Raw genomic sequence first — 25398 nt, 5'->3', positions numbered from 1 at the left:
ATTTTCATTATTGTCATATTGAGATGCATTGCTTGTGTAAATATTATTAAGCCTAATCAATACTAACAAATATAAATATGTGATTTATAAAAACATAAATATCTGAATAATAATAAACGAACATACCTCGTCATTCAACTCATCAAGCGATGGCAAATATTATGGCCAACTCAATTTTTTATTTAGCCTATTGTTTTTCAAAATATCGTAGAATGAAAATGAAGTTTGGGACACATTCGTTTATAGTAAAACATTACGCATGAAAAGAAAATACTATATAAATTATAGGATAACTTAAAGGGTCATACATGTAAATATACTTATATTTTTTGAGTTGATCGTGGTAAATATACTTATATACTCATTTACATCACACTGAAATAAAGATAGGGTATTTATTTAGGTTAATGTTATAACTACCCCCTTATTTTTCCAATTCCACCCCATGATTTGATTTTTGTCTTTTTTCTTTTTTTTCCCTATTTTGTTTTTTTGTTGTTATTTATTTATTTATTTATTTATTATTTTATTATTATTATTATTATTATAAATTTCGGTAATCGTATATAATTCGGACAATATTTTAAAATTTGGATGACATTTTAATATTCGGACGACATTATAAAATTTGAATGGCTATAAAAAAATTGAACAAAAGCAAAGTTTGTCATTATTTATCACGAAAATTAATTGGTTCGGTATTGCAATTGTGTGGTGCGTTATGCGGATTGAAAGCATTTAGTCAAGCACAATACAATGTTTCCCATGCAGCCGAATGTTTTGATCTGTATGTACGGAGAAGCTCGGACAAAAAATTAAGCATTGGATATGCTACTTGTAAATCAACCATTGCATAATGGTTAGGGTGAACGTGGGCGATAACGACATATGCAGGATTTGGTATGTCTTGTGGGCCATATCGATGTGGGAACCATATTGAAGAACTTTGCTTACTTAGATAAATAACGATAACACCATATCTGTTAGCAATGAGTATAGCAGTGCCTGGCATAACCAACCAATACTCCAATACCGCATACCCGATCCAGAGTAATTCAACGAGTGACTTATGCGGTTTACAAAATCAACATCACCATACATCATAGCGTACTCTTGATAGTGTGATAATAACTCATTGTATAGATCGTACCTAATTTGAATCCAATCAGGTTCACTACGACCAAGAGAAACTGCTATAAACAGAAATCCAAAATTTCCATCTCCTTCGACATTTGTAATGTTTCGGACGTATGGATCAAATTGATGTGGAATTTCATTCATAAGTGGGTTTGAAGTATAAAATGGTTGATCTTGGTTAAAGTATGAGTTTGACATTGAAGGTTCTCAAAACGAGTACGTGCTAAATGGCTGATCTTGGTTAAAGTATGAGTTAGACATTGAAGGTTCTCGAAACGAATACGAGTAATGCCTCTCTGGTTCTTGATTTAAGTCAAGGTCACTAGTATCCATATTATTTGTTCTATTGGTAGAATGTAACACCCGTGTTTATAGGCTAAGCATTAAAGACGAGGTAATAGTCTAGGTCAACTATTGTAACGTGTTTTGAAGTAATAAGAATGAATTATGTGAATTTATGTGCCTTATATTTAATTATGATGATATAATAAATTAAGGATAAAAATAAGCGTCGAAAGTAAAATGTAATATAGAGCCAATATCTATGAAGAAAGTTGTAGTGGTTGGAACAAAGATTCCGGAGATATAAAGAATACCGAAATCCGAGTTATAACGAAGAAGTTATGACCTGTCGAAGTTTCGCGACAGAACCGGCACGACGTTGTGTGACGTAAAAAGTGAATTTACGATAAAGTGCTTTTTAGCATTAGTGATCCAAACGAAAGTCGTAGTGTTCATTAAACCAAGAGCATTCTCTTCCCAATGGAAGGGATCGTCCATAGTCAACTCGGTTGACCAAATGGTAAAGAGAAAAGCTAAGTCTGTGATAGTCCCATGTACCATTACCAAAGGGTCCATTTGTTAAAATTGCCAAAGGAAAGGGGCACTGTTTGCGAAGCTGCCAAATTTACCTAAGGATGTTAAAGTCAATAAGTTTGACTCTACTTCAGGTAAAGTCCATTGTCTAACTCTGTTAAGCTCCTATTTGGAGATTCTTATTACATAATGTGACTGAGTCACATGGTGATGTTATAAGAATCAAAGAAAAGAGAGAAAGCTTAAAGGAAGTATATGCTGCTTCTGATCGCGAAGATGGACTTCGATCGCATCAGAATTTTGAAGCTGTTACTTAGGAGTTATGACACATTGCTTAGGAATATATAACAACAAGGTTTTCATATGGATTGTAAGGATAAGTTTTTCCGTAAAGTTTTTAAAATAAAAGGAAATTTTTGATTTTATTTATTTTAAGTATTCTTACAATGGCATTTGTGAAAAAAATTGTTGTTTATATGATTCCATTGCTAGTAATATAGGAAAATGGTTTTGATTCTTTCATTTGTGGTAGTGTCTAAATTTACCAAATAAAGAAAGTTTCTCATCACCCAAGTTTCAATTGGACCGAAACTTGGAATCATGCAAGTTGTATAGTATGATGAATGAGAACTTTCAAGCATTGGAAAATTAAGACTTGTTCACATGGATGTGTGAATCAAGTGAAGGACTAAAGAGATCGAGTACACATTCTTGTGCACTGGTCATGTCCACCACAAAGCTCGTTAAGACTATTCCTCATGATTTACTAAAGTTTAGTAAATATGGTTATACTTACAAGGTTAAGTATAATTCTGAAACATTGGAAAAGTCTCAATGTATGGCAGAACGAATGGAAGAATCAAATTAGGCAGACAGATAAAAGTTTCTCAAATCTGAAAAGATGGGAGAGTACTTTAGTATCATGTTTTGTGATCATCTTAATGATTAAAGAACCACATCACAATTGGTCTTCTAAGGACATCTTAGTGCATTCTTATGACTAAGAAGAGGAGTCATGAATTGTTGAAATGGTTAAATCAAGAAGATGAGTCATACTTCGTTTCAAAACAAGTCTTAGAGTCATACTCCAAGACTGTAAGTTGAGTGACATATCTTAAAGAAAGGTTTAAAACACTTGTCAAATGTAAGAGTAAAAGTGTCCTACTCTTGTACATTTGAAATTGGTAAGTTGTGATGTTTTGGATAAAACAAAGACTAACTTAGGCCAATTGTGTGAAGTGTTTGTCTTGCTAAAGAATCCGCACTATCCCTTGAATATTTGACAAGAGAGTCTTATATGTCAAGAGGACAGTGGGAGTCTTAAAGGTCTTGAAAGTTTCAAGAACTAATCAAGAATAAAACCTAAGGTTCTTCACTAACACACGACTTGAGGTTTATAACCTATCGTGTTGACATATTCTGTGCCCATTCCAGTTAAAGTTGGCTTTGCATAGGAGTTCTGAAAGTTCTCAATTGGTTGCATAACAACTTGGAAGCAATGGCAGGCCCTGTACTGCCAGGTGGCAAGAAGTTAAGATTGCATAAGTTCAGTCCATATGAGTTAGGATTTGTCATTATCCTTGTCTTGTGACTATGGTTTTGACGATTCACATGGATAAGAACACATACACCATAAAATCTAAGGGTCATAAGGTTTCTCTCCAATTCATGAAAATGATGGTGAGGAAACATTTCCACCAAGTAGATTTGAAGCAGATGGCAAAAGGTCTAAACAATTGAGACTATGATTACGGCATCCCTTTTCATAGTTCTGAAATTGTTTAGACACACATGCATGCTATCTAAGGAAAGGTGTATGATTTTGATAAAGTTTTATCAAAGCATCTCGTATCAGAAATCTGAACTTTGGTAAGAAAGTCAATAAAGTATTGATTTCTAGAAGTCCAGCTGATTGCTGAGTACATGTCAAAGCTAGTGGGAGCATAAGTGTTATGCTAATAATCATCATGTTAGTGGGAGTATGATAATTATTGTTAGTGTTGCAAGTTAGCAATGTTAATTATAGAAAACAAAAGTTTCAATTCGTGAGGCTGCAGGGATTGAAAAAGTTGTTTTGCTATAATTAAGGGAGAGGATATACTTCATTTCAGTTCTAAAGGCTTAGATTGAGACCTTAATCATCTTTAGTCAAGAATATATATATGAATTTCATGTTGGATTGGTTCAACTTAAGGAAATTCTATATATTGCGTTCTCAAAATTCGATTATGATTACGGCATCCCTCTTCATAGTCAAATTTTGAAAACATGGCAAATAAAAATATTGTAGCAAAAGACTGGTCTAGAATCATGTCTTTATGAATCGTGTACCATTTGCTTTGGGTACAGGATCGATTGCATGTGCTATAATATTTGTCATTTCTAAATTTTTCCAAATGCCCAGAGGCATTAAGAAGGGAAAAGGTCGAGAATTGGATATGACTAAAATAATTAAGCAATTGTCGAGGACAATCTGAGGTTTACTAAAGATTGGTTTCTCAGGGACAATTGGAAGTATAGTGCTAATTTTGGAAGGACCATATTGACATATTCTGAAAAGAGGCATCTCTTGTTCAGAAGTGATAGTCAAAATGAGAATATGGAGTTGTCTCCATAGGTGGAAGTTATCTGTGTAAGATTAGAAAACTTAATGCAAGAACCATGTCCAAAGCAATGTACTTTGAATATGAGACTTAGTTTCCATGGAGTTGATCTCCATTGGAATACCTTATAATGACTGTTGACAAGTCTTTGTGACTTTGTACATATTCATTACAGGAGGGTCAGTGCATATAAGTTTAAAATCTAAACAGGTTTCGATAAATGATAGGAATTTGAAATTCTCACATTTTTCGATAAGGATTTGGGAGTGTGAAATTAGAATCATTGAAATTATGTTCAATTGGTTTATTTCACAAAGTAAGGATCATAGACAAACATAGAGTGCATACTTGGTCTATGGCAAAGCTATTGTTTAGAAAAACATAGTGTACATGCTTGGAGCATGGGACAACTAGTGTTTTTAATTCAGGTATAAAGTTGATAAAACCGAAACAATGAAATAATGAGTAATCAGTATGGTGATAAATAAAAGTGGTCTATTTATATTCATAGGGTTTGATACCATATTTGATTCATTTATTCTTGTGCTTCATTTTGCATGTTTTGACTTCCAGAATAAACTAGGTCATTCTTCCTGAATGACTAAGTTATTCAAACTATCCACAGTCGGTTATATGTTGGAAGTAGATATGAATCAAGACTGTCATGGGTTGGCTTGTAGAGGTCTAAGATGTTGGACAAAGCGGTGCTACAACACTCATGAGTGCGCATAAGTTTTGAGTATTGGATTCAACCCACGCTCATTTGAATCACTTCATGGATTTTATCACGAGTGATCATGAGACGATAATATCTTATATTCTTAAAACCTAGAGATATGAGTTGTTACTATGAGTTGGTTATACATTGATTGCACGAAAACGCATTGGTAACTCGATGTTATAAAACGTGCCTTTGTGTATGATTCAACAAGTAGTAGAACAAGCCATATGAGTCGAAGTTTATCCATTCCTTTTACCTTTGGGATAAAAGCGATATATGTGGGCCCCTCGATGATTTAGCGATGACACATGTGAGTGCTTGGCCAAGCCAGGACTGATTTGATTTGTTCAATCAGTCAGTCATCATAAATCGGAAATCGGGAAACAACAAATGGACAGAGAGAATGATTGATAATCCATGTCTCAGTCCATATGATATCTAGAATGGAGGAATATATGATCCCTTATCTAATGGACAAGTCATTGACAAAGGTCAGAGTTCATCGGCAAGGTCAGAGTTCGACATAAGCTTTTGAGAGCTACGATTGCTAGTCGGGGTTTGAAGTCATACTCAATAATAGTTTTAGACTTATCCAAGTGGGAGACTGTTGGATTAATGTCTAAGTCCATAACTATAATTGGTAAGACTTGACCCGACCCGGCATGGTCCATTTGGGTTGCATGGCATCGAGACAATTGGATAGACAAGATGAGGAAAAAAGGATACTAGTGATTTATATTAATATATTATAAGTTCTAATATATTAATATATAATCATATTATTTAATTAGTATTGATCAAGAATTAATTTATAATTAATTAAGTGATCAAAAGGAACTAATTAAATATGGACTCTAAGATATATGTGTGTGATGGGCCAAGTTCATTTAGGTTGGGCTAAGCTTTCATGGATAGTCCATGGAGTGTTTAACCCATGGATCATATGAAATGAAAGGTCATGGGTATTAGGGTGTAACCCTAATCTCCACACTATATAAAGATGTCCTTGGTTGGTGAAATTGGCACTAGTGTGTGTACACAAAAGGGCAAGGCCGATTTCACTAGAGAGAACCAAAGTATCCTTATTCTCAAGGTTATTCCAAGTGTTCATGGTGTTGTGTGAACCATTTGAGGTGTCACACTTGGGGCACTAGGCACTGAAGCTTCATGAAGACAAGTTACATCAAAAAAAGGTATGTATTCTATCTATTTTATTACCCCAAGTATATGATATTTGTATGCTAGTATAGGGTAATATCTTGGAAACTTCATATTTGCATGTATAATAGAGAAAACATAGATCCAAGGTATTTAGGGTTGTATGTGCACCATAGGATGTTGTAGTACACTAAAACCCAACATATATGTTGTTTGCTTATTTGAGATGGATGTTGAATAAATGTTTTGTACAGGTTTTAAAATGTATATGTACTTTTATCTACAAATATGTTAGGTAAAACATGGGTAGATGAAATAGTTGGTGTGATAAAAAAATGAGTTTGATGATGAGAGGAAAGGTGATATAGATCATGAGATGAGGGTGAGAGGTGAAAAGTGAGAAAAGCCTTTACCCAAACGTTGGCCACCATCATTCAGCAGAGTATGGATGACAACCATGGACTATTCTAGACGGTCTGTGGAACACTAGCAGGCTCGCAACCTGTAGGTGTTGTGAACTATATGTCCATCAGATGTACTCTGAAAACCCATTGACATGCATTGCAGGTGGATTCCCGTGAAAAATGATGTCGATAAATGAGAGCTATGGACTTAGCACATGTTGTATAAACACTGGCAGCTATGGATTTAGTGGTCGTTGTATAAACCCTGGCGACGATGTACTTTGTGCCTATTTGACATAAATTGCTGAGGAAAAGCAGTGTTGTCACCCCGATGGTTATTTGTTATTAATCAGGGAGTATGGATTAAGACAATAGTTATTTATTATTAATCTGGGAGTATGTATTAAGACATAGTTAATTGTCCCTAGTCCGAGAGTATGGAATGGGCACAGTTATTGATCCGGGAGTATGGATTAGGTAAAGAGTTTGATTTTAGATCTGAGAGTATAGATCGTGTCGTTGTGAGGATTTGTTGGGCTTTGAGCATCCTAACAATCTTAAGGTGCACATACAACCCTAGAAGCTTTGGAACTATGTTTTCTCTATTATACATGCAGAATTGATTTCCAAAGCCTTATCATATCTAGCATGCAATCCTAGGTACATGAATAACAAAAATTCTAGATAGAATTACATACCTTTTCTTGTAGTGATTTGCTTGGAGTTTATGAGCCTAGCACCAATAGTGTGGATGCCTCAAGTGGTGTCACAAATCACCAAAACAAGTTGGAAGCTCTTTAGAGAATAAGAATATTATATACAAATTGGCCTACCTTATGCTCACACACTAGTGTCATTTCAAGTGCTAAAGACCCCTTTATATAGTATGGAGGATTAGGGTTACATGCATGCAAACCCTAATACCCATGACCTTTCAGTTACATAGGATCCATGGGTTAAAAGCTCCATGGACTATCCATGGACTTCATATACTCTTAGCCCATCCTAAATAAATCTTAGTCCAATCCATATATATGTAAGATTCCATATTTAATTAATCTCATTTGATCACTAAACTAATTCCAAATTAATTCTTGATCAATACTAATTAAATAATATGATTTCATATTAATATATTATAACTTATAATATATTAATACATCATAAACATCTTATTCTCAAAAGTATATCCATACAAATTGTTCGGTGAAGTACAACCCAAATGGACCATGCCGGATCGGGTCAAGTGCATACCAAATATAGTTAAGGACTTAGACACCTTATCCAACAGTATCCCACTTGGATAAGTCTGATAACTATAGTTGCAAGTATAACTTCAAGAACTAATCAGTAATCGTAGCTCTTTAAAACTCTGTTGAACCATGAAGCGCCATTTTAGATAAGTGATCATACAATCCTATGTTCTCAAGATATCAGCCAGACAAATACATGGAACAATGTCGTACTTATTGTCCAGCAGTTTGTTTCTCGATCTATTGATTTGTTTGACATAGAACTAAATTGAACACATCAATTAGGTTCTGACCGGGCCCGGCACATAAGTTAAAACAGAATCATCGAGGGCCCCAGATATCGCTTCTAATCGTAGAAGGAACAGATAAACTTCGACTCATATGCTTATACTAACTACTAGTTGAATTATGCACAAAAGCACGTTTTATGACATCAAGTTATTGATGCGTTTTCGTACAATCAATGGATAACCAACTCACAGACAACAACTCATATCTCTAGGTTTGAAGATTTATATGATATTACCGTCTCACGATCACTCGAGATAAATTCCATGAAGTGATACAAGTGAGTGTGGGTTTAATCCAATACTCAGAACTTATGAGCACTCATGAATGTTGCAGCAACGATTGTTATGTCTAATAAACCTTAGACAAATCTACAATCCGAATTCATGACAGTCTTAATTCAACACCTACTTCCAATGTATGACTGACTGTGGGGGTTCGAATAATATAATTATCCAGGAAGTCAAAACATGCAAAATTGAAACAATAGTAAACGATCAACATAGGATAGTAACACTTTACTCATAAATAAATAACAACTTTTATTTAATCATCAAATGTTAATTACATTTTACAAGTTTCAGAAATCTAATTATTAAAACTAATATCGCCCCTCAGCCCGATGCTTCTTGCGTGCTGCAAATGCCTAACCCTAGTCAGTCCCTTCGTGAGGGGATCTGCAGGATTTTCTTCTGACGATACCCTCTTTGCCACGAGGAGTCCTTCTTCTATCTTATGTCTTATGAAGTGATATTTTCTGTCAATGTGTCTTGATCTACCATGATCTCTTGGTTCCTTGGCTAAGACAACCGCACTATTGCTGTCATAGAAAATCTCCATAGGCTCCTTTATAGTTGGTACAACTCCAAGGTCTCCGATGAAGTTCTTTAGCCATATCACCTCCTTTGCTGCCTCGCTTGCTGCTATGTACTCTGATTCGCAAGTTGAATCAGCTACTGTCTCCTGCTTGGAACTTTTCCAAGTAATTGCTCCTCCATTGAGGGTAAAGACCCAGCCTGACTGAGAGCGGAAATTATCCCTGTCAGTCTGAAAACTAGCATCACTATACCCAACCACTCTCAAGTTATCACTCCCACCAAGGGTAAGGACCCAGTCCTTAGTCCTCCGCAGGTACTTGAGAATATTCTTTACCGCAGTCCAGTGAGCCATTTCAGGGTTATCCTGATATCTGCTAACCATGCTCAAATCAAAGGCCACATCAGGGCGAGTACAAGTCATAGCATACATGATCGAGCCAACAGGGGAATCATATGGTAATCGACTCATCTTAGCTATCTCAGCCTCTGTACTCGGACTCTGAGTTTTACTCAGTCTGGCATTATGCTGGATCGGTAACTCCCCTTTCTTCGAATTCTCCATGTTGAACCTCTTCAACACTTTATCCAACTAGGTACTCTGACTAAGTCCAATTAGTCTTTTACTCTTGTCTCTCAGTATCCTTATCCCTAGTATATAGGCAGCTTCTCCAAGGTCCTTCATAGCGAAACACTTCCCAAGCCAGGACTTAACCTCCTGCAAAGTTGGGATGTCATTTCCTATGAGTAGTATGTCATCCACATACAGTACCAAAAAACTAACGATGCTCCCACTAGCCCTAACATATATATTGGACTCATCCTCGCTCCTCGAAAAGCCAAACTCTTTGACTTTCTCATCGAAGTAAAGATTCCATCTGCGAGGTGCTTGTTTCAATCCATAGATGGATTTCTCAAGCTTACACACCTTATTAGGGTACTCTGTACTGACAAAACCCTCTGGCTGACTCATGTAAACATCCTCAGCCAACTTTCCATTAAGGAAAGCGGTTTTGACATCCATTTTCGATATTTCATAATCATGAAATGCAGCAATGGCTAGCATAACCCTAATAGAATTAATCTTTGCTACTGGTGAAAAGGTCTCATCATAATCAACTCCCGGAATTTGAGAAAAGCCCTTTGCAACCAGTCGTGCCTTATACGTGTGTATATTACCATCCATGTCGGTCTTCTTCTTGAAGATCCATTTGCACCCGACTGTCTTACGACCTGGTACATTGTCAACCAAGTTCCAAACTTGATTGTCGTACATGGACTGTATCTCACTGTCCATAGCCTCTTTCCATTTAGCAGCCTCAGGGCCTGCCATGGCTTCCGTGTAGCTGTTAGGTTCATCCAGACTTACCAGTGTACTATCATTGATAAGTGTATCACCTTCCGCAGTAATATGGAAACCATAGTAATGCTCAGGTGCATTCCTAACTCTCGTGGAACGCCTCAGAGGTATGGGCTCGTCAGTCGGATCAACAGGAGTTTCCTCCTCAGGTTGATTACTAGGGTTTGAGGTTCCTTCACCACTTGACTCTTGAATTTCTTTAAGGTCAATTTGCCTCCCACTGTCTCCTTGGCTTATGAACTCTCTCTCACGAAAGACTCCTCTTCTAGCTACAAAGACCACATTCTCATTGGGTCTGTGGAAGAGGTGACCAAAGGATTTATGTGGGTAGCCGACGAAAATACACCTCTCACTTCGAGGTTCGAGCTTGTCGTGAGACTCACGCCTCACGAAAGCCTCGTAACCCCAAATCTTGATGTGGTCTAAATTGGGAACTTTCCCAGTCCACATCTCGTGAGGTGTTTTGTCAACCTTTTTAGTAGGGACTAGATTAAGGATATGGGCGGAAGTCTCTAAGGCATACCCCCAGAATGAGATAGGTAACGAAGCTTGACTCATCATGGAACGAACCATATCCAACAAGGTTCGATTGCGCCTCTCAACCACACCATTCAGCTGTGGTGTCCTAGGAGGTGTCAGTTGTGAGACAATCCCACATTCCTTAAGATAGTCAAGGAACTCAATACTAAGATACTCTCCTCCCCTATCGGATTGGAGTATCTTGATGTTCCTGCCCAGTTGATTCTCCACTTCCTACTTAAACTCTTTGAACTTTTTAAAGGTTTCTGACTTATGCTTGATTAAGTAGATATATCCATATCTACTATAATCATCAGTAAAAGTCACATAGTAGCGATTAGCATCCCTCCTGGCGGTTTTGAAGGGTCCACACACATCTGTGTGTATGAGGTCCAACAAACCCTCACCCCTCTCACAAGTACCAGTGAAGGGTGACTTTGTCATTTTTCCAAGTAAACAAGACTCACAACTATCATCCGACTTTAGGTCAAATGATTCCAAAACTCCAGCCTTTTGGAGTTGGCCTATGCGCTTCTTGTTAACATGTCCAAGACGACAATGCCACAAGGATGCTTTATCTAAACTATTTGAAGAATCAATACACAATACATTATTTCCTAGATTATCTAAAACATTCACAGCTTCATATACACCATCACAAGGTAATGCTTTAAAGTAAAATACATCATTGTAATAAACATTAATAGCACCATTATCATTATCAAATGAAAAGGAAAATCCTTGTTTGTATAAGCCATGAAAAGAAATAATATTTCTTTACATTTCAGACGAGTAACAACATTTATTCAAATCTAAAATTAACCCATTCTTAAGTAATAAAGAATAAACTCCTATCTTGGTAACAGGTGATGCTTTCCTATTGCCCATGATTAAGTTTATCTTCCCGTGCTCCACTTTCTCACTTCTTCTTAGGCCCTACAAATCAGTACAATGTGAATGCCACAACCTATATCAAGTACCCAAGAGTTAGAACGCAATGAGTTATTAGAAAATATAGTATAAATACCTACATGGGTGGGTTTTACTTTCCCATCCCTTACATCCTGCAAGTATTTGGGGCAGCTTCGCTTCCAGTTCCCCTTTTCCTGGCAGTAGAAGCATTGTGCTTCCTTTGGGTTTGAAGAAGGAGGAATGGAACCTTTCTTGGTTCCACTTGAAGAGGAGCCATCAAGGGGCTTTCCCTTGGTACCCTTCGAAGGGGTCTTCCTCTTCTTCCCCTTTCCCTGCCCAATTGCCAGAACAGGAGCAGTAGTAGGAGTGGGAGTAACAGCTGATGTACTTTTAAGGCCACTTTCAGTGGTCCTTAAAAGTCCTTGAAGCTTGCTGAGTGTGACTTATTCCTTGTTCATATGATAAGTCATGCGAAACTGATCATAACTTGGAGGTAAGGAATGGAGAATGATGTCAATCGTCATGTCCTCAGGGAAGTACACATTAAGCTTCAATAACCGGTCCACGAACCTTTGCATTTTCTGCAAGTGGCCGGTGATGGGTTCACCATCCTTCATCCTAGCTGTTATCATGGAGGAAATGACTTCATACCTCTCTTGACGAGCACTCTGATGGTACCTATCCATCAGATCCTGGTGCATCTCAAAAGGGTAGAAATCTTCATAGGATTTCTGGAGTTCTGCTGTCATTGTGGCCAACATGATACAAGACACCTTAGTGGCATCTTTCTCATGGGTAGTGTACTCAGCAACCTCCTTAGGAGTAGCAGTCGACTCATCAACAACCTTCAGTTCCTTATCAAGGGCATATTCCTTCCCCTCGTATCGAGTGATCATCCTGATGTTCCTAATCCGTTCATTGAAATTGGAACCATCAAATGTGATCTTCCCACACAAGTTCATGAGGGAAAAAGAGTCTGTAGGGTTTGAGCCAGTAGCATTGTTGGAAGACATCTGAAAAGAAAGATAGACAAGTTTTAATTAGATAAATTAGTCCTTAATAAGTCACCCAAATGAAATATTAAGGCTAGGACCCAACAACCTATTTATAACTGGAAGAGGGATGCCGTAATCCGAGTTATAAAATAGTTGAAGGTAGGTAAATGACGATTTACCAATTACCACCATGAAAAACAAAAAATATTATTAAGTTTTAATTGGATTTGAAACTCCTAGATCTTTTGAGATACATTGAACTTTCAATGGCATGTTTGAATCTCGATTGTGCCCTCTCAAGTTTGTGACTGGGATCCCGAGGATCACAAACAAGGTGTGAATGACTTGGTAACCTCAACTTTATCACCTAATCGATGTGCCGGTTAACCACATGCGCTCCACCGATCTATGATAAAATCAAGTTACCTTTTGCCACTCTTACTAGTCCTTATTAGTGTGCCGGTTAACCACACACGCTCCACTAACGACTTGGTAAGGTACAAAGTGTAATTTCATGGGTTAGAACCTATTTCACATTTTCCTAAAGTAAATAAGATTGGGAATTAATAAAGGTTTAGTTACTTTATAATTTCATTATACTTTTAATGAGGTGTAACATCCGGATTTTCAGAGGCATTGTGGTGTAGGTTAATCTTGTGATTAAAGGAGGGACTCGATGAGTTGAGGGTCCAACTCGCCGAGTCGAGTCGGGTTTCTCCCGTGGATTTAATGAGTGGACTCGACGAGTCCGAGGAGAGGGACTCGCCGAGTAGGCGCTGATTAGAGAAACCCTAATTTCCGAGGTTTGGGACCTATTTAAAGGCACTTATAGCCTCATTTGCGGCCACCCTTTCCCTGGAAGCAAACCCTAAAGGTCATTTGAGCTAGAAAGTGAGAGAGAAGCTATCTTGGGATTTTTAGTGCATCATTTGAGAAGAAGAGAAGGAGATCAAGCAAGGTTCAAGAGGGGAAAAGTTGAATCCAGTGATAGATCGTCCAGAGCTTCTAAGGAAGGTAAAAGTCTGCACCTTTCTCATTATTTTGGTTAGATCTCATGTGTTTGGAGTTCTAGGGCTTTTACCACCTTTGGTTTGGGACTTTGAGTAAAATGGATTAGCTAGAAGCCTAGTCCTCAGATCTAGACCTTGTAAGGTCCCTAGAGTCCAAAGGTCCCAACTTTATTCATCCAAATGAGGGTTTTTGTGCTTAACACCTTAAGAAGGGCTTGTTTTGGCATCTTGAGGCATTTGTGCCATGCATGAACGTAAAGGTCGAGACTTTATGTGCCTCTGGTGTCTTAAAGGGCTAGATCTAGGGTTTGGAATGAGAGATCTGACTTTGGACGTCTGAATGAGGAATCAGACCGAGGGGACTCGTCGAGTCCATGAGTTGACTCGACGAGTCAGTGAGGGTTTGTCCCGATGAGCTTGAGCATGCGATAGCTCGACGAGTTGGGGGTCAACTCGACGAGCTGAGCTGGACTGTCACGAGATTTCTGAGGAAAGTAAGTGGACTCGACGAGTCACAAGGGTGCACTCGGCGAGTCGGGTCAAACATGGACTGTTGACTCGAGTTTGACTTCTGTTGACTTTGGGGCTTTGATCAACATAAGTAATAGAGACCATGGAGGGGTAAAATGGTCTTTTATCCACTTCAAAAAGTTAAAGAGAGGAAGAATAGCCTTCGGTCATTAGAGTTGTGATTAGAGTATCACTTAGAGATATTCATCCCTTGTGTTAGGTGGAGGCTAGTTCGAGATCCGGGAGCGGGGTCTTTACTTGCTGCTGTCCAGGTGAGTCTTCTCACTATACATTACCTAGAGTGGTATCTATATGTAGACCGGAGGGTCTTGTGTGTGTATGTATGAGATTATATGCATTGTGATATATGTATGCTATGTGTTGTATAGACCGGACCGGAGGGTCCAACGATATAGACCGGACCGAAGGGTCCAACGATATAGACCGGACCGAAGGGTCCAACGATACAGACCGGACCGAAGGGTCCAACGAGCTATGACCAGACCAGAGGGTCCAACGAGCTACGGGACTGGAGGGTTCCGCTGAGACACATCGACCGGAGGGTCGCACTGTAGCCTCGAGTGGCGTATGTGTTGTATGTGGTATTTTGGGGAACTCACTAAGCTTTGTGCTTACCGTGTTATGTGTTATGTGTTTCAGGTTGTTCTCAGGAATCGCGGGAAGGCACCGGCTTGATTGTACACACCAGAGAAAGAGTTATGTTTTGAGGATCCTGGATTTTTAATGGAGTTGTGTTTTGTAATTTGAATAAACGAGATTTCCATACAATTTGTTATGAAAAGTATGCGATTTTAAAATGAAAATTTTGTTCGAAAAATTACGGTGTTACATGAGGATTAAGGTCATATCCTACTCATTCGGCTAACGACCCTCCACCGGTCAAGGAAGCGGTGGGTGAGAATGGACACCCATTAAACTGTCATTTTATAGGCAGTAACCTTATACCCCCCTTATAGACCGGCTTTGTGAATGAGGCCTACTAACGGTAAGATTGACTTATTCATATATATATCTATATACTTAAACTTATAATAATAGTATAAGGGTCGAATTTTAAACTTTTAAAATTCTAAGGTTTAGTTTGGAATTAAAGTATTAATGTGTGAGTCTTTAAAAATTCTAAAACTTGAGGGCAAGTTTTGAAACTCTTCAAAACTCTTCAACTTCATAAGTTAAGAGTTAATGGCCAATAAAATTAAGACTCTTCATTTTATGTAACCTATGAGTTCTTTAAATGGTTTTAATAAAAATGACTTTTGGTAATCCATAACTTGAGGACAAATTATGGACTCCATTAAGACATAAAAACATGGATTTAACTAATCATAATAATCGAATAAACAAACATGCATGATCATATTCAAACTCATAGTGCAAGACAATTCATATCATCATCACCATATCATAAACCTTGTAATTAGATTAGGATAATCATCACCATATCATAAAAAACAGTTTAAATGATTCAAAACAGTTATAGGTAATGATCCTAACCCAATTCTGGCCAAAAAAAACTTGAACAGTATACTGTCGGCACCTTAAACTCGTCGAGTTCCATGAGGAACTCGTCGAGTTCATACCAAAAACCTTGAACTCGTCGAGTTTCTTGCAAGAACTCGTCGAGTTTTGTAGTCTGGACGGATTTCAGCTTTGCAAAATCACAAAAACAACAATATAATAGAAAACAAGCCTAGGCTCTGATACCACTGTTGGGTTTTGAGCATCCCAACAACCTTAAGGTGCACATACAATCCTAGAAGCTTTGGAACTATGTTTTCTCTATTATACATGCAAAATTGATTTCCAAAGCCTTATCATATCTAGCATGCAATCCTAGGTACATGAATAAAAAAAATTCTAGATAGAATTACATACCTTTTCTTGTAGTGATTTGCTTGGAGTTTATGAGCCTAGCACCAATAGTGTGGATGCCTCAAGTGGTGTCACAAATCACCAAAACAAGTTGGAAGCTCTTGAGAGAATAAGAACACTATATAGAAATCGGCCCACCTTATGCTCACACACTAGTGCCATTTCAAGTGCTAAAGACCCCTTTATATAGTATGGAGGATTAGGGTTACATGCATGCAAACCCCAATACCCATGACCTTTCATTTACATAGGATCCATGGGTTAAAAGCTCCATGGACTATCCATGGACTTCATATACTCTTAGCCCATCCTAAATAAATCTTAGTCCAATCCATATATATGTAAGAGTCCATATTTAATTAATCTCATTTGATCACTAAACTAATTCCAAATTAATTCTTGATCAATACTAATTAAATAATATGATTTCATATTAATATATTATAACTTATAATATATTAATACATCATAAACATCTTATTCTCAAAAGTATATCCATACAAATTGTTCGGTGAAGTGCAACCCAAATGGACCATGTCGGGTCGGGTCAAGTGCATACCAAATATAGTTACGGACTTAGACACTTTATCCAACAGATTCTTAGGGTGGAACCTTAAGAAACTACAAAAGTATCCCTTAAGCAGTGTTGTTACCCCGATGATGATCCTTAAGCTGGGTCCCTTGTGATATGTGTTTAGGGACGTAAAGTGAGGATAATGGGAACGGGTAATCAGGGTTATTTTTGGTTGATGAAATTAATAAATTTATTATTGGTTGATGAAATTAATAAACTTATTATTATTTGTGGGTTGCAAACCCTATATGCTCACCAGGCTCCCAAGCCTGACCCACTCAGCTTTTTATATTACAGGTAGTGGAACAAGAGCATAGTTGGACGATGACGAGGGATTTTGGATTATAGGCCAGTAGATATAAATAAATATTGTAAGGCCTATATTGTACTGTTGATGCTTTTGGTCTGTATCGGAACATGACATCCCGAGGTTTTGATATATAATGAAAATATATATTTCTTTAAGAAATGTTTTGATAAATTTTTATCATGTTTTGATTTGGGGACAAATTCCGCAACATCTTTTAAAAAAGATTACTCTGATTTTATTTTAAAAAGCATAAACGAAATCGGTCTTTTCTGGCCGAGAAAATTGAGGATGTCACAGTTGGTATCAGAACATTAGTTTAAGCGAACTAGGAATTTGTAGGATTTCTAGACTTAAACTTAGAATGCTAAGTGATGATTGTGAGATGAGTGTCTACCATATTTTAGACACGAGCACTAGTATATTTTAAGAAAGATGCCTAAAATGCTTTTATGTGCTAAATGTTATATGTTTGCCATATATGATATTATTTGTTCGTGTCTATGGTCTGTTACCGACCGGATCTGGAAACCTTATGTGTTTAGGATTCTAAGCGTTTAATTACGATATTAGAACTAGCATATAACGTTTCGAGTTGATAAGGAGGATTTAACGTCTATCGTGAATAGAGATCTAAATTCGCCTAATTTGGTGTATAGATCATAATGGCAAGAACCCGAAGTGGAACTAGAAATGCAAATAGGAATCAGCAACCTCCACCACAAGTGATTGAGCAGGTGTCGGTGGTAGAAGCTGCACCAGAACCAATCACAATGACTGGAGTACAAGCCATGATTCAGGCTATGATGGATGAACAAAGGGAAGAGATGAGACAACTGTTGCTGAATAATAGGGATGAACCATCAATTCCTGTCGTACAAACTGAATTGAATGACGGACAGTCAGAAGAAGGGGGCGACAGTAGGACTGTCAGTCAAGCAGAACCCCCAGTGGCAGAAAGGAATAACCCGGAGGGAAGAATCAACAGAGATGGACGTATGTATAAGAATTTCTTGGGCGCAAAACCACCAAGTCTTTCAGGAAGCCCAAAGCCTGTAGAGATTATGGACTGCATCTCCGAGATGGAGATGGTGTTTGAAAGTTGCAAATGCAACAACAAGCAGAAAACTATCTTTGCAGTCAGACCGCTAAAGACTGGAGTTTTAAGTTGGTGGAAGTTGTTGGCAGATACAATGCCATGGGGAGAAGCCCTAAGGATGTCTTGGGAAGCATTCATGGAGCAGTTGAAAATGCAATACTGCTCCGAAATAGATATGATAGACCTAAACAATGAGTTTCAGAACCTGAGGAAAGGGAAGATGAGTGTAGATGAGTATGCCACAACATTCACTGAGAAGATGAAGCTATTTCCCTACTTGGTGCCAACGGAACTCTCCAAGATAGATAGGTTTGCTAACGGATTTCCAGCAGGCTTTAGTGCAACAGTGAAAATGGCAACTACCTTGAAGGCAGCCGTTAGAGCGGCCAAGAATGTGGAGATCCAACTTAGGGAAAAGGGTTTGGAAAGAGCTGAGGTAGGCGAGAATAGGAAGTTTGAGGGATCCTCAAGATCCAAAAGTAAAAATAGGTTCCTGAAGTCTGACCCCAACAACAAGAAGTATGGGGAAAGTAATGAAGAAAGGTGGTGTGACAAATGCAGAAGGAAACAAACTGGGAGATGTCCTAAAGAGGTGACCTGCTTCAAATGCAGGAGGACTGGTCACTATGCCCTTGAATGCACAACCCAGAGAGAAGTCTGCTTTAAGTGTGGTGAAGAAGGACACTTCAAGCAACACTGCCCGAATAGGGAAGGGGCAATGAAGCCAAATGAATCGCCAAAGCCAATGCCAAGGGCATTCCAAATGATCCTCGATGAAGCAGGTGACGATGCGAGGAATCAAGGATGAGGACTTCATATCCAAAAAAATCGAGTTATGAAGTAACAATGTGAATAGTATCATGTGGTGTAGCCTATTAGAGGCATAGTATAGGGTAAAATTGAACCTCTGTGTAATCGTTTCAAGAAATAATATAAACCCTGGTTTTGTTATCTGATGTATTAAAAAACTGTGAAACAATACTTGGGACGAGTATGAGTATGTGTGAATAGTAGTAGAGGCCTATACTACTGGAAGCATAGGACTCACACTTGGACCAGGGAAAGTCACAAGGTTACCAAGAAGCTAGTAAAAAGCATAAACGAAATCGGTCTTTTCTGGCCGAGAAAATTGAGGATGTCACATAGAAAAACTACGTCTACGATTATTGGTTGGAGTGGGCATTGGTATGGAGAGGGTGTTGTGGTCTACCTTTTTGGTTTTCTGTTTGCTCAAAATAATATATTAAAGAAAATAGTACCTGGATCAATAATTGTAGTTGTTGATGGTGAAAATATGTCCTACAATTTTTTCGCATAACTACGTTTATGTTTATTTGACTGTTCAGCGTAGCTTTCTTTTAACAATTCCACACCCTCTTCGAAACCAAAATTAGCATCATCAGTAACGTTGACATTGATTAAATCAAGCTTATGCCAAAATTAGCATCATCAGTAACTTTGACATTGTAAATGCACGCCATATCTCCAATGGCGTTGGGTGAAAGAAGAATAGATCTTCCAAGGCATTGGTTGTATCATTTGCATGATGGTGAAATATATATCCTTTTGAATGCAAAAATCCGAAGATAACTTGCATTTGACTTTGGTCTCCAAGCTCATCCATTCGAAATTTGTAACACTCATTATAATCTGTTTTTATTGTAGAAACATTTTTAGAATTTTGTCTCTTCCGATAGAATATCCCGTGAGGGTACTTTTTTTATCTTCATTTCTTCAACCATTTTTGATTCATTTGTGGTTAACCGTCTTGCATATGGGTGGCCCTCGATATACATTGCAATATACATTGCAGGTTCATGATTATGTTCATCGTTTTTAACCATTAACCTCCAAACATCATCCAACTTATAGTAACAAGCAAAAATTTTGAATCGACAGTTTGTTTTTCAGGACTGTATTTTTGGTGGACGTCTCCGGACCTCTAGGTACACCACCCCGATCACCATTAACCGGGTCCGTATTTTCAGGACCCTGTATTTTTGGTGAATCGACAGTTTGTTTTTAATAACAACCACATATCCAAGAGACCGTGTCGTTTCTTGCACCCACTCTGTTAAATTTTCACGATTGCTAAACACCTAACAAATATAAATATATACTTGGTCGGTTTAAAAAAATTCCACTACAAATATAACATATAACAACTTCCGAATAAACTAAAATTATCCATCAAAAATACATACCAAGTTAGTTTGAAAACTTGTCATAAAAATGACGATCGACAATTTTGTGAATGTTGTTATGAATGGAACAAATGTTGAATTGAATTGAATCGAATGAATCGTTTATACAATGTATAAAGTTAAAATTATGACAAATCAGTTTCTTATTATTAAAGAAAAAGAAAAAGATTATTCCAATCAAATCAAAACATTTGGCTTTAAGTCCTTTATTTATGGCACTTACTTTGGCTTTTTTTTCATTTTTGTGTTATGCAGAGAATATTAATGGATGAATAATGATTTTTAATTTTTATAATAATAATAATAATAATAATAATAATAATAATAATAGTAATAAGTTTTAATTTTTTTTAAATAATAAGAATAATATAATAAAGAAAAGAAAAGAAAAAACAACACAAAAACAAAAAGGGAAAAAAACCAAAAAAATGATGTCAAATCAAAAAAAAAATGGTTGATTAGATTGATTTTAGGGATAAAAAAGAAAAATGGGGTACTTATAGCACAACCCGTAAAAATGTAGGGTAAGTTAAAGGAACATACATGAAAATATACTTATAATATTTTGATTTGTTCTAGTGGTATTCATTTAAAGATATCGTATTTATTATAAATGTAGAAGTAAGTTAAAGGACCATAAATATAAATATAGTTATATTATTTTGATTGGATCGTACTGGTATTCACTTACACCGCAATGAAATAAAGATAGGGTATTTATTGTAAATACAGGGTAAATTAGTTATATTATTTTAATTTGATCGTAGTGGTATTCATTTACACCGCAAATAAAGACAGGGTATTTATTGTAAATATAGGGTAACTTAAAGGACCATAAATATAAATATAGTTATATAATTTTAATTTGATTGTATGATCATATTTTAATTTTCGTATAAAGACGCTTATATATAATACTAGGTTATAACCCGTGGGAACCACAGTTACCAAATTAATTAAGTTTTTATAGTAAAAATTCATAATAATTAATCAATATTTTAAATAAATTATTGATATTACCAAGCACAACATAAATAAAAATCACAGTTTTCATTTACCTTGGTTTTGTCATACACAATGATATTTTTATTTTATTAGAAATATGTTAATATTAACAAGAAAATATGACGTATTAATAATATATAAATTAATTTTATTAATTATTAAAGACATCAACTATATGAATATTACAAGTATTACGCAGAGCATTCGGTGGAATATATGCATTCGGTCGAGCATTATCCATTATTTCTCACCCATCAGAACGTTTTGATATGTTGTGACGCCAAAGTGGCAAAAACTCTAGTCATTGCATGCGATTCTTGTAAATTAACTTTCACATAATGGTCATTGTCAACGTAGTGATAACAATAGATCTATGATGTGAGATGTCTTGCGGAACATACCATTAATAATCAAGTCAAATAAATAATATATTAAAAATATAATTACCTAATCATATTTAATGAATGAAAGATTATGGTTTTTAAACAATCATCAACTCCTTTATAACTATTTTAAACTCTTTTTAAATAATTGATTTTTATTTTAATGTTTATAATTCTAGAAACATGTATAACAATGAGAAAAAAACAAATAAAAGAAATGAAAACACCTAGTTATGAAGTTATAATGTTGAAACGTTTTGCATCACAAGGATAACGATTTTTGAATCGTTTTGTAGGATCCAACAACAAATACTTCAAAAACTTGTGAATAAAATTTACAATGAAAATGATTATTGAGTTCTAATGAATTCTTGCGTTTAGAAGATCCTCTCTATCTTATTTTCAATTTATATCCTTTTATATTTTATAAAATTACTTTGAATCTTTCTTATCTCAATTTAATATATATATATATATATATATATATATATATATATATATATATATATATATTAAGAACCAGAAGATTTGTTAGAACTTGCGAACTCATAATCAACTTATCATTTTTCAACACCAAAAACATCAATCTTTTCCAAATGATGCGTCTAAGCCATATCTAGTCTCAAAAAAATTGACGATTTTTCTTTTTTTGGTTTTTTTGTATAACTGCTAATGAGCACACAATCAGTAGTAATATTGGCTGTTGATGAGCACAATCAGCAGTCATATGAACTATTGATGAGCATAATTAGCATAATCACAGCTGATTGTACAAATCTGCAGTCCATATAATTTTTTATTGTGCATACATTCAAATTTCCAAAATAAATTTAAAAAAATGTCAAATCTTTTCTTTGAGCATAGATATGGCTTAGACATACCATTTAAGAATATTAGTATTTTTTGGTTTAAAAAAATGATGAGTTAATTAGGAGTTCGTAAGTTCACACGTGTTTTTTAGTTCTCACAGTAACTTAGTCCTATATATATATATATATATATATATATATATATATATATATTAAATTGAGGTAATAAAGATTGAAAATATGTTTGTAAAATACAAAAGGATATAAATTAAAAATAAACTTTAACTAGAAGGGGGTAAAAATGTAAATTTTGTTTAATGTTTGATAAATTGATTGTTAGTGGAGATGCGAAAAAGAATCTTCATATGTTCGTTCAGTAAATAATAATAAGAGGAAATAATAATAAGAGGGTAATATGTAATTATTATCTAAGTCCCATTAATTGGAGTTATTTAACCAAGTCAAAAGTGGTTTTGACCTTAAAGTGGTTTTTGACCGCTAAATCCAATGGAAATAACAACAGGTAAAAATTACAAATTATAGGATAGACTCTATAAGGCTTAGCAATCCATCTAAACTCTAAAAATGTAAAATTAACCCAACTAGTAATATTTTTTTCTATTGCTATGATAAATTTATAAAAGTAACGCAACTAGTAATAATTTTTTATTGCAATGATAAATTTATAACCTTATATAATAGAGTCCATGTTAGAACTCACTCTTACGCCCTGTTTTTTTTCTAGTAAATATTATCAGATAAGATAACAACACACCTAAGATATTGATAGGGAAAACAGAATGAGGACAATTTTTTCCTGACATTTTATCAAATATAATTTTTTTTCAAATGAAGTTATGTTCCTATTATTTAAGTCTGTTAAGAAAAAGTGAATTTTCTTCTTGTTTCTATCCATGTCAAAAATATTCATCACAAATATAAATCTTGATTTCTCTTTTACCACCACTACCATTATTTTCTCTTTATTATTACACACATCCCACATGTCATCACATTCAAGTAATATTTACACCACACCCAAAAACCTCTAACAAATGACATAAATTACCGTTAAATTCCCAGATCAAAAGACGGACAATCCAAAAAATCCAAGTTTTAATCGTTCGGTTTATCATTCACCTTCCTAGACATCTTCGATCGCAATCACAAATGTATGGTAGCTTCTTCCTCCAACGCATCAAAATCAATACCTCGATAGAACTCATCACTATCAAAATCATCCATTGCTTCTCTTTCCGTCTTCCATTGCGGCTCTTTAGCACCAGTAGATTTAGCATCAATTAAGATTTCATTCTCTAGGTTACTAATCGGAAGTGACTCGCCATGAGAAAAACTCAACTTCTGTAACATCCCAAATTTAAGGCCAAAAATTTCATTTTCAATATAAGAAAACACTTCATAACTTTATCCCAAACGTTGAAAAGATTTCATTTAAAATAAATATCAGAGTCAATTCCCAAAGATCACATAATGCGGAATAAAATGGGTAAATGCGTTGCGATCGTCCCGAGCTCCTTTTCTTGAAAACTGAAGATACCTGAAACCAAAATTGTAAACCGTAAGCACGAAGCTTAATGAGTTCCTCAAATACCACATACCATACATATCAATTGGGTCATACATGTCATATATACTGTGAGCCATACATATCAATCAGATAAGGTGCTATGTGTCGCAGATGGTCTTGTCGTTAGGCCACGGGCCGCCACGTGGTCTTTCTTGCCAAGTCGGGGGCCACCCCCTGGGTCTTACAGACAAGTGCCAAGAGCCGCCTCCTGGTCTTCCATGCAAGTATCACAAAGACAACTAGCATACATACTACTCTACTTAGCTAATGAGCATAAGGTGTGCCAGGAGCCACCTCCTGGTCTTTCAAACATATTGCCTACGGCTAACCCCCAGGTCTTCCTATCATACATAATAACATACTGGGTGCCAGGAGCTACCTCCTGGTCTTTCATATATAGTGTCTAGGGCTAACCCCCGGGTCTTCTAACCAAACATAAACTAAATGGGTCGTCATTGTGGCCGTAGACCCATACAAACAGTGAGGATACTCACCTCACAAGCTGACTGCCGAATCCCACAAATGAACCCCTCGCTGCTAGCTGGCAGATCCCTGAACTGCTGATCTCTCGACTTCCCGAGCTACCGATCATCATACAACTTAAATAAGTCTGGGATTCTTATAACTTAACCATAAGTCCTCACTAGGGTAGAAGACCATTCCACCCCTCACATACTCTTGTCCAAAAGCCTTCATAAGTCAAACTAGGTCAACCTTTTTCAAAGTCAAAGTCAACGCACTGAGTTGACTCAACTCGCCGAGTTGCTCCATTAACTCGTCGTGTTCCAAAACTCAGAATCCTGAATTCGCGACCCAACTCGTCGAGTCAACCCCTGACTCATCGAGTTTCCTGGATACTCATGGTCGCAACTCATCCCATCAACTCGTCGAGTCACTCCTCGGACTCGTCGAGTTCAATCATACAGAATCGGGACAATCCACTTCGACTCGTCGAGTCCCTCCCTGGACTCGCCGAGTCCCTTAGTATGTTGAGCTATCTTAATGGATTAAGCCCCTATACATCAGATCCCAACT

Source organism: Lactuca virosa, chromosome 8, assembly GCF_052849685.1.
Source record: "Lactuca virosa cultivar CGN04683 chromosome 8, Lactuca_virosa_CGN04683_v6, whole genome shotgun sequence".
NCBI lineage: Eukaryota > Viridiplantae > Streptophyta > Magnoliopsida > Asterales > Asteraceae > Lactuca > Lactuca virosa.
The sequence above is the reverse complement of the archived record's forward strand: the minus strand, read 5'-3'. Positions refer to the sequence as shown.